Source organism: Lithobates pipiens, unplaced genomic scaffold (assembly GCF_037356315.1).
Source record: "Lithobates pipiens isolate NorthernLeopardFrog02 unplaced genomic scaffold, aLitPip1_a1.2 Scaffold_8, whole genome shotgun sequence".
In the NCBI taxonomy this organism is placed as follows: domain Eukaryota; kingdom Metazoa; phylum Chordata; class Amphibia; order Anura; family Ranidae; genus Lithobates; species Lithobates pipiens.
In genome coordinates, this window is record NW_027507903.1 from 404,091,670 (window position 1) to 404,104,694 (window position 13,025).

The following is a 13,025-nucleotide window of genomic DNA, read 5'->3' on the forward strand; positions in this document are numbered from 1 at the left end:
AAAAATGAAAATCAAAAATAAAAATAAATATAAAAATAGAAATCAATTAAACTAAAAATGAATGGAAAATGCATTAAAAATGATTTAATGTTAAAGCAAAAAATTATTTTTAAATCATTAATAATTATCTATAAAACAGTTCATGTCTAATTCCACATCCATCCCTAACAGTTTCATTGTGTTTAATTTGAATATCAAGTAAGTTTAATAAGTCCAGTCAGTAAGACACACTCCGGGAGAGGAGAGGAGAGACACAGCGATACCCTCACCCATCCGAACCCATTCAAACTGCTGCATAAGTTTAGTGCCAACTCATAGGCACTTGGAAATGTGAGTGACATAGCCTGTTTTTGCCTTTTTATAAATAAATGATTGTTGTTAATTTTTTATGAGGGCGGATATTGTTTAAACCTGTAAGCTGGGAGCAGCATTGACCTGAGTGGAGTGGTTATCCCTATCAATGAACCAAAAGCGTTCTCTATATTAATATCGAGTGAGTGCCCAAACCTTATGGTGGTGGTGGTGTCGTCACTAAATTGGTGGATATGAAATACACAGAATCACAGATGCAAGGAATGGGAAGATTGAAGTAATTTACAGCATAGAAGGGGGATTCACTAAATGCTGGTTTATCTATACCAGCAAAAACACTAAACATTTATTTGTTTGTTTATTTATTTATTTTGTATCATTTAAACACTAATGGTAACATTGGAGTTATATATGAGATAAAGACACGGGTTTATTGTATAGGTATATTGATTTTAGTATCACTAGTGTATATGTATATGAATATATAAATTTTTCTCAGTGGTGTATATTCTGATTCTAAGATATATAATATAGGGGGTTAGCGCAGTCAACACACACCTTTTTTTCGTTTGTCACTTTACTGATCGTTTTAACTATAATTACATAGTAAAATTAAAATCATTCAACTTGGTTCAATGAATATCTAAAGTAAATGTAGGTTAGAAAACAAACATTTAGTCACTCTATATATGTAAACAGGGTAATTACTACTGTGCTTCTTAAAGCACAAAAAGTATCTTAATTGGTAAAAGAGAGGACATGAGTAATCATGACTTTCAATTAAATAATATATAGCTTGTTTAACTTGTTTTGTTTTGTAACTTGTTTTGTGTGCTGTATTCAGAAGACAGTTTAATGGTTCTTCCCTATTCCCGATGGTACTGTTTAAAAGTATTTTGTGTGTAACTGTATTCCTCTCGCTAAGCCAGTGGTTCTCCACTCCTGTCCTCAGGACCCACTAACAGGCCAGACTTTAAGTATTACCTTGGGGACATGCAGACTAGAACACTGCAATCACCGAGCAGCTAATGATATCACTTGTGATGTCTTTCAGTTATCTTGCAAATCTGGTCTGTTAGTGGGTCCTGAGTACAGAAGTTGAGAACCTCTGCACTAAGCTCTCCAGCGGAAGATCACTTTTTTGCTTAGTGCCAATAAAACTCTTACCACTGAAAGAATAAACACAACTGCAGAATACAATTCAAAATGAATAACTAAAATGTATTTAAGATAGTTTTCTGTTTTGTCTAAAGTGGATATAAAGTGGATGAAGTGGATAAAGTGGATATTTCAGATGAGGTAAAAAAAAATGCTTTTTACAACAGAATGAGACACTACACAAATTGCTTTTACTTTTTACATTTATTCTTCTCTTTGTGGGGTAATCAACTGTGGTAAATTGGCTATATAATATCTTTTCAGGAACTGTTACTAGTGCATATTGAAGTATTTTCACATCATTCTCTCTTTAATCATTTCAGCATACATTCTATTTATTATGTCTGGTTGATTTTACTAGACACACACCTCCTTTTTGGTATCACTCTTTTTTTCTCAAAGTAACAAAATCTGCCTATAGACAGCCAACTCCAAGAATGATCAGTGGAAAAATATGTGCTTGTCCTTGAATGAGTTGCTGGAGCTCTAAGCCCTTGTACACACAGTCGGACATTCCGATGGACAATGTCGGATAGGACCGTGTTGTCGGATAATCCGACAGTGTATGGCTCCATCGGACTCTTTCCGTCTGAGTATTCGACGGACCAAGTATTCGAGCTGGGCTATAACATTTTACGACAACATGATCCGATTGAACTTTGTCCGATCATGTGTAGAGAATTCCGACGGAGTGCCACGCATGCTCAGATCAAATTCTTAGACCAAAGCTATTGGCTACTAGCCTGAACATAGTCCCGTCCTAACGAAATAATGTCATCACGTTAAGTACGATCGGATTTTCTGACAACTTTGTCCGACTGTGTGTATGCAACAGTTTCGGACAAAATCCATCTGACAAAATCCGACGGATTTGGTTGTCGGAATGTCCGACCGTGTGTACAAGGGCTAAGACCAAGAGACGTGTTGATGACACACAGGTGGTACTTTGATTCTTCCCTCTTCTCCATTGAAGAATGAAGGATAAGATTTTGCTGGCTCAGAGATTTTTCAATACATGTCATTGTTCCTCAAGGAGGTCAAATAACCTTAACCAATATTGGATTGTTTATGGTTAAGCCTAGGTCAGTAGACTTGAATGAGTAAATGTCCATGATGTATTGGTTTCTCTGTATAATTCCACTATATTTAGTTCTGTAAATTAGCATGATACAGCAGAACTAATCATTGCTATGAATATGTCCTAAGTTAAAAACACTCACTCACAGTAACCCACAACAAAAATTACAGGTGCCGCTCAAGGCTCCTCCAGATACTCTTGCATGACAAACTGCTAGAAATGCCAACAAGGACACAGCTCAAAACATGTGAGGAAATGAAGTCCTAAAAGCCACACATCACATCAAAACCCTGTGAGGAGGTTTATGACAGCCTCTGCCTGGGCTCCAACCAGCACTCCCCTTTTTGTTACTATTCCAATGCTATGCTTTTACCATCTAAACTATACAAAAAAATAAACCACATCTATCTCCTAGATCTAGTATTGCACCTCATCCATTCAGCAATGTATGGAGGAAGGGTTAATGACTGCCTGGAAGGAGGAGGAGGCTTTTCTTGGCAGATGCTTTTTTCCAGGTGAGTCACTGTATGGAATGTGTTTTATAGCACTGTCATTGTGAAACAGTCATGTATATTGAAGGTGGCAGACAAATATAAAGTTTGTTGAGGGCATGTCCACCAAATATGTAGCATTCCTCCAAATTAGGATTACACATCCAGAATGTAGCAGGGACTTATGAGAAAAAAGAGTACAACCTATCCAGGCAGCAATACCACCTGCTAGGATTTTAATTTTTTTTTGTATTATTATGTATGGCTGGCTATGGAAAACTTGTGGGTCAGGCAAAAAGAATGGAGACATTGTCATCCCTATGATGCACCACATTTACCTTTCCCATTCAGCTATGTAGTAAGGGGGGATGCATAGAATAATAGGAGGTTTTTTTGTGAGCAGAGCATTTTGAAGAGTGTTAAAGCTCTATGCAGGAGTCCCCAGGGTCACAGCGTAAAGCTTGGTACACACTATATGTTTTGTTTTGTTATACAACCCAGTGGACTGAGTGAAAAAAACTGACAAATTGCTATACTAACACAAGTGATGTTGGTACAGTGATCTCCCCACTCTGCTATTCTGTTCTGTCAGAGAGACCAGGACCAGAGACTGGCTTCTGTCGGACGGGGAGCTGTACACATGATTGAAAGTTGGACGAGTAGACAAGATCCCTAGGAATAGATTCCAGGGGACAAACTTCTGTCTCTGTCAGTGTTGCATGTGTTGATACGGTGGAAGTACTCTAGTTAAAGTGGTTGTAACCCTAACAAAAAATGTATCCTTTAAAGCATGAATAACAGCGCAGTGCTTGTGCTGTGTAATTTGGCCCCTTGTAAAACCTAAAATATCTGGCTGATCCTGCCTGATCTGCCCTCACCTCTGTAAACTGACACCGTGGTCAGTTTATGTGCCTTTGTCATCTGCTGTCTATCCTCTGTTCTCCTCTCCCTCCCCTCTCTGCATGTCAGCTCCAATCCACTCCCCAGCCCTTCCCTGCTGATTCTATCATTACTGAGTATTCTTGCTTCAATCTCCTATGTTATAAATAAATGATGTGCCCCAGTGTATGTGTTTTAAAAAAAATAAGCCACGTATACTTTTTTTCCATAGCGCCTCTTGATGCTCACGTGATGGCCCTCCTCCTCTCCTCCTCCTAGCTGACTTCAGCAGGGGATTCTCAGTTCCTTACATAACAGTGAAGTGCTAATAATTAACCCTCTAATAATTCAAAATCTTTTATAAAGTTGAAAATGCAGAGAGCTGAGGTAGAAATTATTATAGAGATAGTTGATAGTGACATTCTCCTCTATGGTAGTAGAAATACATACAGATATCCTTATAGTGCAAGCTATATCTGTGATTCCACCACCAGCCAGCCAAACTGCTCACTTTAGTTCATGGACCCCTGAGCTAACAGTTGGGTCAAATGCACATCTCACCCCTAACAGTGGTCACAGTCAAGGGTCTGGGTAGACAGATGGATAAACTGAGACTTCTTGTCACTTTACCCTGCCTCCAGTTTCTGCTCTCGCTCTCCAAACATGATGCCATAAAATACAATAAATAATATATAGTGCACACTGTATGGCTAAAATTCTAATTCATTTACCGGTAAAATGACAGGTACTCACATAAGAAGCACTATACCCTAGTGCTGGAGTAAAAAGCATATAATCATTCCAAACAATATAATTCAACAAAGTGGCTGCAGTGACATTCCAGAGTCCTCCTGCACTCGTATTGTCCTAAACAGGACTTCCTCAGCAGCAGCTATTTTATTTACTTTATGAATTTATGATAATGTATTGCACTTTTTTGGAAAATAATTTATTTACGTAGTTTGCACAGCAACTAAATAATTGCATGCACAGCAAATAATTTATTTGCGTAGTTTACACAGTAGCAGTTTGCACAGAAGCAATTTGCACTAGGACTCACCATTAGTATTGGTATAATTATTGCTTTATTGCACTTTATCTATGAGGTAGAATACATATCAAACAAGGATATTCCATCTTTGTAGTAATATATGGTATATAGTTTGTGCTGATCACCTTTTTTATTTATAATCGCAGCCAAGGCTCCCACAGCACCGGTGACTGGGATCAGTTTAATCCATCGGATGATATGACCACCTGAGTCACTAAAGTTATTTCTAGCTTACGTGTAAGCCCTAGATTGCTTGCCTGAGCCCAGCTCGTCAGCTTAAACCCCCAGTTTTAGTTGCATCACAGATCGCTCAAGCAGAGTTCTGTTTTTTCTCTTTTTAAATCTCACTTTCCCCATGGAAACATTATACAAGAGTTTTCTGTTTAAATTCTGACTTGTTCTTATTTTTTACAGTTTTTAGTCCAACACCCTTTCTCCACCAGCCAAGCTTCTTCCTAAAGCATCTGACGACCTCTGGATCTACAAGGCTCCTATAAGAACTTCTCCACAAACAGTGAGTCCACCATCTATCAGCACCTGCATACCCTTTTTAATACACAAGATATCACCACTAACTTACTTTAATTCTTAACCATATAGCTGAACACACACATATACCTCCAACTAATTCAGTGGTAACTCTACCATCCAAAATGCGATCATAATAACGTCACTTACTGTAAAGGGCTTAAATCACCCAGGAAAAAGATATTCCCTCTGGTCCGAAGCCCGCAAACTTCATAGTGATGTACGTACTGTGCCTCCAAGAGACTAATTTTTGTCACGATAAGGCACCAAAAATGTCTCACAAAAACTTCCCACATATCTTCTATGCTAATTCTCAAAACAAAACAAAAGGAGTATTGATAGCAATCAGAGACACGGTAACGTTTAATTTGATATCTACAATTGCGGATCCTCAGGGGAGATACTTTATCCTAATATGCAAAATGAATAATGCCACCTTCACTAACGTAAATTTATACGCTCCAAATACGGGAAAATTATGCTTCCTGAGGAAACTACTGAAAAAAGTACATAAAAACCAGCAAGGCCGTACACTCTTTTGTGGGGACTGCAATTTAGTCCCTGACCCTTCCATTGATGTTAAGGGACCCTCTCCTATACAGCGCCAGAAATCTACCCTAACTCCGCTACTACAAGCCAATGGCTTGTTTGACATATGAAAATGCCAACACTCCATGGGAAAGGATTTTACCTTCTTTTCAAAACCACATTGCACTTATTCAAGAATCAACCTTTTTTTCGGAGACAAAGGATTCTTACAAGACGCCATTGAGACAAAAATTCACACCATAACATGGTCAGATCATGCAACCCTCTCCATATGTATTGGAGACAAGTCATCTCACTCATTTGCCACCAACTGTAGAAATGATTCATACCTCATGTCTATACCTGCTAATACAACATTCATACAAAAACGTCTGACAGAATACTTCGACATTAATATGCCTACAGCTAGCAATCCTGTTACATTTTGGACAGCCCACAAAGCATTTATTTGCGGTGTTCTAATTCAACTGAATGCCAAAGGAAACAGCATCTGACAGAACTACTCAATAAAACTGAACACATAGATAAATAATGTACCCCCCACGCACTTCAATAGTGATAGCATTTAATGGCCAGAAATTATCTTAAAACCTTCTTAAATGCCAAACACGCCAAGTCACTATTAAAAATACGATCTTCTTTCTACACTGCCGGTAATAAAGCTGGTAAAAATAAAAAAACGCATATCCTACATCCCTCTACCAGAGACAAGGTGTATCACCCCAAAAACATAGCTATTGCGTTTGGTGCGTGCGTTTATCGCATGCTATATATTTTAAAAGATGACCCCAACATAATACAACCCATGGATTCTGACATATCAAATTTTCTAGAATCAATGAATCTTCCCAAACTTTCCTCTGAACAACTGATATCCCTCAACGCTCCATTCTCCATACAAGAAATCTCCCAAGCTATTTCCACACTTCCCAACGGTAAAGCCCCGGGCCAAGAAGGCTTCTCTGCCGAATATTACAAATTATTTAACAAAACCTTAACCACCCATATCTATGATATGTTCAGCGCTGCTGTGTCCTCTGGTCAATTCCCAAATGAAATGCTTCTGCCAATATTGTAACCTTGCCCAAACCAGGGAAGGAGTCGCATACCTCCCCAAATTTCTCCATACATTTTTTTATTTATTACAACAAAAAAGCCTTAACACAGTCAGTAAAGCATTTGCATAAGCCGTACAAGGTATATTTTCATTTTTAACAGAAAACAGAGCAGGTTACACCATGCAAATTTCAATGGGGGATGTCACGGCATGTGGAGTATTTCCCAAGTGGCTGTCAACAGTCAATCATATATTGAGGACATCATCAATAGGTGCCCCAATTGAGCCTAGATTGCTCTGCAGAACCAGAAATAGCAAGGAAAGGTGAGAAAGAAGTGTCAGCCTTTCACAAGGATGACACAGTGAAAAGGAAAAAGAAAAAAGTGGAGATGTCTAAGAAGAAGGAGAGGACAGTATTAGTTCAGGCACTCATGAGTAGTCCCTCTTAAGGTTTATGTCAGAGAGACGCATGTAGTGGAATATTTGAAGATGATCCAAGGTTGCCATGTATCGTTAAACTTGTTTATGTTTTCATGTGCTATAGCTCTAATCTCTTCCATTGTGTAAAGATGATGTACCTCTTCTAGCCATTCTTTGGTTGAGGGGGTAGTGGTATTTCTCCAGTGTCTAGGTATTACCGCTTTTGCGGCTGTAAGAATCTCGTCAGCGATTATTTATATCTTTTCATTGAACGGTTAGTAATATGTAATAAACAACATGCTGCGGCCAATTGAATCTTTGTATCGGTAATTTGTTTTGTAATTTTAGTTACTTGATTCCAGAAAGGTTGAATTAGATCCCAGTTCCACCATATGTGTTGTAATGTGCCCTTGTTTTGGTTGCAACACCAACAAAGGTCCGGAACCGAGGGGAACCACTTATGCAATTTGATTGGCGTATTATACCAATTTGTTAATAGTTTAAAAGACGTTTCTTGTAGTCGAGTGCTAATTGCACACTTATGACCAAATATACATGCTTGTAACCATTGATCCTTTGATAAAGGACATATTTAATGCTGTTTCCCAAAATATCTTATTTTTATTTGGTTCCTAGAGGCTTGAGGATTGCAACCAAGCATATGTAAGGGAAATATTTTTCATAGATGTGTTGGCCAGGAAACAGACAGTCTCAAATGGTGTTAAGGTTCTTGCAAAATGTTTATGCCTCTGTGAAATCGTGATGTAGTCGGTATCTCCAGTGGTCTAGAAAAGTTGAGCCTAATTCCTCTTGCAGTTTTGAGATTGATTTAATTTTGTTGCCTTCAAGACAGTGTGTAGCTAAAAGTGGTGAGTTTCTGTATGTGAAATGCCGTATTGGTTTGCTCATGCCTGGTGGGAAATCCGGGTTAGCTGTTAATGGTGTTAATGGGCTAGGAGAAGTGGTCAGGCCTGTTGTTTGAATCACTGTTTGTAGAGTTTTAAGTGTCGCCCCTATAAGGGGGTGTTGTTTTAGCTGTTTAGGGTATAAATCCCACGGAAACCATGGTGAATGTGATACTGGTATGGCTATATTCCAGTGCCACCCAGTCGATACCCCCCCATATTTCCACCCTATCTCTCCATTAAACACTGGCCTCATATTGTATTCCAGTTAATAGCTCAGAGATTAACCCTCATTATGCCCCGTATCATACATCCTGACCAAGTAGGGTTCACGCTAGGCAGACAAACCCCAGATGCCACACAAAAAATACAAAATCTCCTAAGTTTTACTGAAAAACATAATATATCAACTCTATTCATTACCTTAGATGTCAAAAAGACATTTGATAAAATTCACTGGGGTTATTTGAAACACACTCTTGCCAATTTTGGATTTCAAGGCAACATATTATCGACCATTCTAGCCTTGTATTCTAACCCCAACGCTCGAGTTCTCTCAGATGCTGTATTTTTGGACCCTTTTATCATCAACAATGGAACAAGACAGGGATGCCCCCTGTCTCCATTGATTTTAACACTAATGAATGAACCCCTGGCTCAAAAAATCTGATCCTCAAACTCCATTCACTTTGACTGATCTGGCCTCTTCCCTGGTAAAGGTATGGGAAATCTTAAATACCTTCAATGCATGTTCTTTTTACAAGGTAAATGATTTCAAATCCAATGTCCTTGGCTAAATATTGCTAAATATAATATTGCTAAATATATTGCTATATTGCAATATATATTGCAATATATTGCTAAATCTATTGCTAAACAAATTGCATCTACAATCTACAGTTCCTTTTCAATGGGTATCCTCCTCAATGCCTTATTTAGCCATATCCTTGACCTCTCCATCCTCAAACTTATATAGTTGCAACTATCTGCCATTTCTCCACACTTGCAGGAAAGATCTTCAAGAACTAAGCAAATATTATCTCTCCTGGGCTGGTAGAGCAGCATATTTTAAAATGATAACCCTTCCAAAACTTGTGTACCTATATAGAGATCTACCAATGCAGGTCCCCAAATATTTTTGCCAAGCTAGTAAAAGATTATTGAGTGCGTCTATATGGTAAGATAAGAAACCTCGTTGTACTTATGCTACTATTGTAAAACACAAAATTGCAAGAGATATCAGCTTCCCAGACACAAAAGATTACTACATGGCTGTAATACGGGATCAAATCAGACATTGGTTTATGCCTCTGTTTCACAAACAATGGCAATTTATTGAGCGGTCATTTGTACCTGAAGGCAATTTAAGCTCTCTCCTGCTAGCTCAGAAAACTTGCATAAAACCCCAAAAAACAGATCACCCAACGATAGCGGCTGCAGTTGAGGCATGGCACTTCTAATTCCAAAACACATCCCTAACAGAACACACCCAATCAGTATATCCCCCTGTGGAGGTATTCAATTTCTTACTCCCTGATCTGTCTCTTAAACACTGATCAAACATAAAAAACCTCCCACTAAGCCCTTGTACACACGGCCGGAGATTCCGACAACCAAATCCGTCTGAGTTATTCCGATGGATTAATTCCGGACGAGGTCCGGAAGTAATGTTGCATACACATGGTCGGACCAAATTGTGGGAATTTCCGGTTGCCAAGAACGCGGTGACGTAAGCCGCGTATGGCAGGACTAGAAAAGGGAAGTTCAGCACCACGTTCGGCACCCTTTGGGCTCCTTCTGCTGATCTCGTGTGTATCGCGTGTTAGTACAAGTTTGGTCAGAGACAATTTGCGCTTTTCAGATTAGTGATTCAGTTCGGTTCTGCTCTTCAGTTTCTGCTTGTCTTTGCGTATCTGATAATCAGTGCGTGTAGTCAGTAAGTATTTGTTTCTCATTGTGGACTATATCTTGGTATAGTACGCTTTGATTTGCATTGCTTATTGTCCGCTTGCTTCTGCTATTCAGGTCGTTCTTTCAGGCATTGCTGTTTATCGGTGCTTTCTGTTGTCCGTTCTGACCAGCCGACCGTTTTCAAACCATGTTTCGTCTATGTACTCATCGTAGAGTTTGTGCTGTGCAGGGGCTTCATGTTGGGGTATTACTTTGACACAAGCCCGATCCATGAACAGGGAGGGGAGGCGTTTGTGGACCAAGAATTGGTTGCGCCAGCGTGACCTGTTCTCGCACATGCCTTTGCTCCGTGAGATCCGGGAGAATAATCCTGATGATTTCAGGAATTATCTCCGGATGACGGACCCCGTTTTTCACCGTCTGCTGGCTTTGCTGACCCCTTATATCACCAGGCAGGATACCTGCATGCGGCAAGCCATCACTCCGGAGCAGAGGCTCATCACCACGTTGAGCTACTTGGTGACAGGGAGAAGCCTTCAGGACCTCAAGTTCTCTACAGGCATCTCCCCCCAGGCTCTGGGGATCATTATTCCAAAGACCTGTTCTGCCATCATTCAGGTCCTGCAGAAGGACTATATGAAGGTAAGTTTTATCCTTTAACATCACATTCTATGTATTTCATGATTGCTAATGTCTTGCATTTCTTTCCTCATTCCCTAATTACCATCATTGCAATATGCTCTAATTCATATGCTCTGCCCCTTTGTCCTCATGCATATTTGCCTCACTAACTTCCCCACCATGCTCTTCTTGGCCCATAAAACTATAGTCTAGTCACTTACCAATGTCTTTTGTCAGCTCCATAGTATTGCTTTCCCCTAAATACCCCCTAAAATGTCTACAAATGTGATGTGTGTGCTTCAATTCATGCGGAGTGAAATTTATTTATTTATTTTTGGTTGTGCCAAACTCATTAGGAACCCCTCTCCCCCCAACTGCTAGCTCAGCTGATAGCAATCCTCTATCTGCTGACTTTACCAAACCCAATACACACTAGATCTACCTTTTTGATGCTCACATTTATGGATGAATTCCCCAAAGCATGTAGTGCAAGGGCTTGCCTCAATACTTTCAAATGCTATCATTTTTAAATTTTTTCCCCTATTATTATCTTGATATGTAATAGCAGAATGTCAAAATGTGCTTCCATTTTGTTTTCTTTTTGTTATTATGACTTTTCTTACCTTTCCGGTGGGCTGCCAATAGTGTAAGTAAGGAGGGGCTTCCCAAAGTATCACACATTATTTAGGCATTCAGCTCTCAATCAAGTGGAGAGGGTTACCTGTCCAAAACATCCCCCCCTCATTTTTTAGCAAGGGCCCATCAGATGGGGGGGATGGGGGGGGTGATGACTCTGATAAGGGGACCTTATACTTTAGGCTTTAAATACTCCGTTCCCAAAATGTTATACTGATCTTGGCCAAAAATGTTGGTGTCTAATCTGCTTGCAATGTTGATTTGCAAAATTACTCATTTTTGTTCTTGTTTCACTCCACAGTGTCCTTCAACGCCACAGGAATGGCAGACTGTGGCCTCCCACTTTGCCAGTCGTTGGGACTTTCCCAATTGTGGAGGTGCAATTGATGGGAAACATGTCCGCATCGTCCCACCACCCAACTCGGGGTCGTACTATTTTAAATACAAGGGGTTTAATAGTATTGTGATGTTGGCGGTGGTGTCTGCGACCTATGACTTCCTGTATGTGGACGTGGGGCAACATGGACGGATGTCGGATGGTGGAGTGTTCTCACGGATGGAGTTCTACTGGCATCTCCAGAGTGGCAGTCTGGGCTTGCCACCCCCAGATGAGAATCAGGAAGGACTCCCGTTCATCTTCGTCGCGGATCAGGGGTTTGCAACAGCAAACCATCTGATGCGGCCTTTCCCGATGAGGTCCCTCACCCCGGACCAGAGGATTTTTAATTTTTGCCTGTCCAGAGCCCGAAGAGTGGTGGAGAACACCTTTGGAATACTGGCCATCCGGTTCCGCCTTTTTTTAACGCCTATCCACATGGCGGAATACAAAATCAATCACATTGTGCTGGCGTGCTGTGTTCTTCACAGTTTCCTAAAAAGACATTCTGCAAACTATGCAGTCTCAGTTGGCCAAGAAGCAGACTTGCTGGAAAATGAGAACCTCACGGGCCTTGAAGCTGCTCGTCCTGGCTTGCCCCCCCCCCCAAAGCGCCCGTGAGGTCAGAACCCAATACATGGACTACTTTGTGGGTAGGGGGGCCATTTATATCCCAGACAATGTCTGAGCGGCATTTTAGAAATACGTTTTTCTTTGAAACTCCAAGATTTGTTTTCATTTACTGCTTGGCTTGGTTTTAGGTGTCTCCTAGGTAAATTTATGTTTTTTCTTGTTGTGCCTTTTCCACCAACAGTGCAAACCCAAGTTCTGAGTGAGATGAGGGGACAGTCTCTTCTTCAGATAATCTTATTATGTTGTGGGTCTGCTACACACACACCTTGTTTTTGGTAACTAATGTATGTAGTGCATTACTGACCAAAATCGTGCTCATTTTCAGCACCATGGCAGGAAAATGGCATGATTGTGAAAATTAACACATCACTGTGGGTGTTATTTACTAAAGGCACGCCCACTATGCACTACAAGTGCACT